Raw genomic sequence first — 4,525 nt, 5'->3', positions numbered from 1 at the left:
GCCATGCCGAGCGCCGGCTCGGACCAGAACTTGGCCCAGATCTACACACCTCAATGTAAACCCGCACCAAGCCGAACTCGTCCCGTAACGCCACAACATGAGTACGAGACCATATGACACCCCGTTTCGTGACTCGTACATGCCTTGACTTACGATCATGAAGCAAAACAACAAGCATTGATGCAAACACGGTCACTACTCGAGCCAAACGCACAATACCACGTCCTATTCTCTTATAAATCAACAAGTATGGATGAGAACATCAAGCATTGTAACAAGCGATGCGTGCAACATCAAGACAAGCAATAACAAGCAAGTCCCAACAAAGGCTCAGGTGAGAGCTCAAACCAACAATGCATCATAACTTCCTATCTCGAGATTAGGGAATCCACTTATATGCCGTGTTCCAACCACGTAATGCAACGCCCTATTCAAGTATTAGGGAATCCACTCACCTATAATCACAAGAAAACGTCTACGGCGGTCAGCAGCATCAAATGGCGAGGCGTGAGGGTGAGAATGAGAGATGAGAGAGGAAGTGGTGTGTATTTGGAATGGTGAGCCAAGAGGGGCTCCTCTATTTATAGGCTCTTCCCAACTTGTTCCCCAAGTTTATAAGTCAAACTTGCTCTTGAAGCTTTGACTCTCTCTAGAATTCTCCAACTTGTTTTCCAAGCTTTGATTTTCTAGAATTCTCCAATTAAAGCTTGGAATAGCTCATTTGAAAGCTCATAATTTGCCCATTAAATCACTAGAAGACATAAATTCGAAATTCCAAAGTTCTCATATAGAAATTGATGAATTTTTGAAATCTGGCAAAACCGGGCAGTTTTGCACTGTTCACGAAATCGGACTTGAAAACATAGTAAATGAACTCCGAAAATTCTCAAATTTGAATATGTCATAAACAAGGCCTTAAAAAACATTTTCCATGAAGAACACAAAATCTGAATCTTTCTGTAAACACAACTTTTAGTAGCTCAAAGACAGACAAAAAATAGTTCGCTGGAACACAATCTTTGCTTCTCAAAGTAAACTCTTTCCAGAATCCAAATCATCTCCAAAAATTCCCAAATTTATATATATTATAGAGAAAGAAGTCCTCAGAAACTTTTGTGAAGGAAGTTTGTTCAAACTCGGCCCAGAAAAGTTTGTAGAAAATCGAGAAAGTGTAAACATCACAGAAATACCCATTCTGGGCAGTTCTACACGGTCCGAAATTAGGCTATCATACTACTCATATCAAGTCCAAAAATGCTGAAATTAAAGTTTGTGAAATTTAAAGATGTTTGGAGAAACTTTTTAGGAGGAAGTGTTTCAAAATTTGGATCACAAAAGTCTTCACAAAAATAACAAACTAAAAAGGTACCAGGGATCCGAAACTGCATTTTTCAGAACAAGAGTAAAATTTGGTTTCAATTGGAAAATTACCAAACTTAAATCATGGTCATTTCCCAAGGACCGAAATTGAGGACGTTACAAATTCCAACTTGGCTTATATGATTTCGTGGTGGTCTCAGTCAATGCCCCGTTATTTCTTTGCTCAGTCGCAATATTAGACTTTGATTTTTTTTGTCTCAGTCCGACCCAAAGTTCGTTGACTGGTTTCTTTCTGACCCTGCAAAATCCGATCTACGTGACATCACAAGCTCAATTTCTGCTCATTTGGCAAAGTAGGCGGCTTGCTCTGTGTTTCCTCTGTGGCATGTGCAAGTCACAAGCCCATTTTGACCAGCCTCCCAATTAATTTAAATGTTAGGATTAAGGAAGGGAGTTTGCTCTTCTTCTTTAATGTGGGACATGCGGTTCAGGTTGGAGATTTCTTGGGAAAGGATGGCCGCCGTAAACGTGGGTGATCGGGCGGCTGTCGAGGGGGTAAGATATAAATTTTGGTGGGAAGGACGGAGCTTGTAGTGGATTGGTGGAGATAGAAGAGAGACTCGTTGCTCAATGCAAACAGTATCGCAAGGAATTTGCTTAACTAGCACGAAACTGGGATTTTACATATGAATGATCGCAAGCGTGCAAAGATAGTACCGTTTGACGAAAAATCAATTTATGCCGAGACCATATGAACTTAGACAGATGGAGAGCGATCAAGATCGCTCCATAGATTCACACCGCACTCAGAAAGTGCATGAAGTGGGGATTTCAGTGCAATTCCAGGTGAATTGAAGTGCAAAAAGTGAAGATTTTGCGATGGGAAATCTTCATGTATAAGTGATAGTACTACTTTTATTTTGCATTCAATTTCTACCGGGGGGAAAAAATCATACAAAACAATTGTTATTGTGCTCATACTTGTAACTACTAGAAATTGTTGGAACACTCGCAGAAAGTGAGAAAGTTTCAAGTTCAATCTCAGTCTTGACATCATTAACTAGTGTCTCTCTCGGATACAGAAGTGGTTTTGGGGGAAGTTGTAGTTCATTGATCTCTCCTTCTAGCATATTAAGAACCCGAGTCATCGACGGTCTATCATTAGGGCTCAATTGTATACACCAAAGAGCAACAATTATCATCCTCCTCGTTGTCTCTTTTTCCTCTTCTGTGGCATCCACCATTTCAACCTCCTTTTCTTTGTCAAGTTGATCATAAACCCATAGAGGAAAATAAAGTTGACTTGATGCCTCTACATTTGCATTTATATTTCTCCTTCTACCGGCCATTTCCATCAATAGCATCTCGAAACTATAAATGTCAGCTTTATAAGAAATTCCACCAATGTCCTTATAGAATAGCTCAGGCGCCATATATCCCAAGGTTCCTCTTACTGCAGTCAACGATACTATGCTGTGATCGGTAGGATAAAGTCTCGCAACTCCAAAGTCAGAAACTTTCGGAGTGAAATTATGGTCTAGAAGAATGTTGTGAGGCTTGATGTCAAAGTGCAAAATTTGCCTGTCACATCCCGATGTAGATACTCTATCCCCCTAGCTATGCCAAGAGAGATCTCATACATTTTGTTATGATCAAGATAATTATTCCCATCCTTATAGAAAATGTGCTTATCCAAAGACCCATTCGGCATGAAATCATAGACAATAGCTTGTTTGGAGTAATCAAAGCAAAAACCAACAAGTTGCACCACATTCACGTGGTGGATCCTTCCAATTGTGGTCACTTCGGTTATAAAATCTTGGCCGTTAAATTTTGGATTGTTCAAAATCGTAACCGCAACATCATTGCCACTTTTAAGAATTCTTTTGTACACAAAACCATATCCCCCTTCACCTAATTTGTGTTTGAAATTCTTTGTGATCTTCTTGATATCCGAGTAAGAGTACCTAAAGGGCAAAAAGTTGTTGTGAGCTTGTAGAAATTCTTCAATGTTTGCATCCATTGCTTGATACCTTCTCTTCCACTTATAGACTAGAAGTATCAACACACATGGAGCGTCGAATATGAATTTTGCTGCCAGGAAGTGAGCTGTATATAAAATTGCCTTAAGATTAGTGTAAAGTATAGTCTTCTTTATTTGTTATAAAGCACATACAAGGAGTGTTTTCTTCACATATATGTACGTGAGTGTTTCGTGGATGTGAGGAAAAATGAATTGTCCATACCGAAGACAAAACCGGCATTAGGAATTGTATTCAGTGCAACATTTAGCGCCGTACCCCAGGAAGAATTGTCTACAGAAAGCAAGAGATTAAGGCATATAATCAGAACCGAGTAATGAATGAAAAACACATATAAGGAAAGAAGTATTATTATCCTAGTTAACTAAAAACCTACATATAAATTACAACTTTCAAAGCAAAGATGTATAGGGATAATAACTGTTCATCACAAGTGTTATAAATTTTAATTCATCACAAGAGCTATAGCTAGACCCAAATATTACCATATTGATCAGGTAAATTCTTCGATGGAAAGGCATACTTACAATTGTAGTATGGTATGCATCGTTTCCCACCATATCGGTACCCTAAGAAGCAAAAGTCAAATGTTTTCTTGTACGGCCGCGGCCAGACAAAAATAAAAAACCCGTCGGCCATCGCATTGTGGATATCGTTGTAGGAGATCGTACGATTCTCCTGGGACGATGCTTCTATTTTTTTCCATAAATATTCTGCTGCAAGTATGGACGTGGTTATGGTGCAAAAATCCTCAGTAACCCATGCCCTTGCATTGATGACAGCGTATAAATAATACCCTTTTACAGCTATACATGGTTCGATGTCAATATATAAAGGAGATCTCACCTGCTTTGAGCAAGACATAATGGTTACCGTGGGAAATCTAGCAGAGATGTCGTACGGTTTATATTCTTCACCACTGAAATTGGAGGGCGTCAACTGGTGGAGAGGAAGGGAGGAACAATTTCCCTTTTGCAGCCCGACATCGACCACTTCCGTAGTACCAGCAAAGAAACCCCAAGAGTTGTCCGGGGGGTTATCTTTTTCACATGATATTGGCCACTGTACAAAGATAACACCGTGCGATTATCTTCACATGCTAGCTTAAATCTTGAGTTGCCGCAGCCTTTCGGATCGTCCTTCAATCGAAAGGGATAGCTCAA

General features: G+C 39.7%; 1 pseudogene; it reads right to left on the bottom strand.

Annotated features, from left to right (window-relative positions):
- Positions 1-2,270: 2,270 nt before the first annotated feature.
- On the bottom strand, positions 2,271-4,001 carry LOC115662971 (rust resistance kinase Lr10-like; annotated as a pseudogene).
- Positions 4,002-4,525: the final 524 nt, after the last annotated feature.

This window comes from Syzygium oleosum, unplaced genomic scaffold (assembly GCF_021117445.2).
Source record: "Syzygium oleosum isolate NSW1041296 unplaced genomic scaffold, Sole_v2.1 Sole_v2.10, whole genome shotgun sequence".
NCBI lineage: Eukaryota > Viridiplantae > Streptophyta > Magnoliopsida > Myrtales > Myrtaceae > Syzygium > Syzygium oleosum.
The sequence above is the reverse complement of the archived record's forward strand: the minus strand, read 5'-3'. Positions and strand labels throughout refer to the sequence as shown.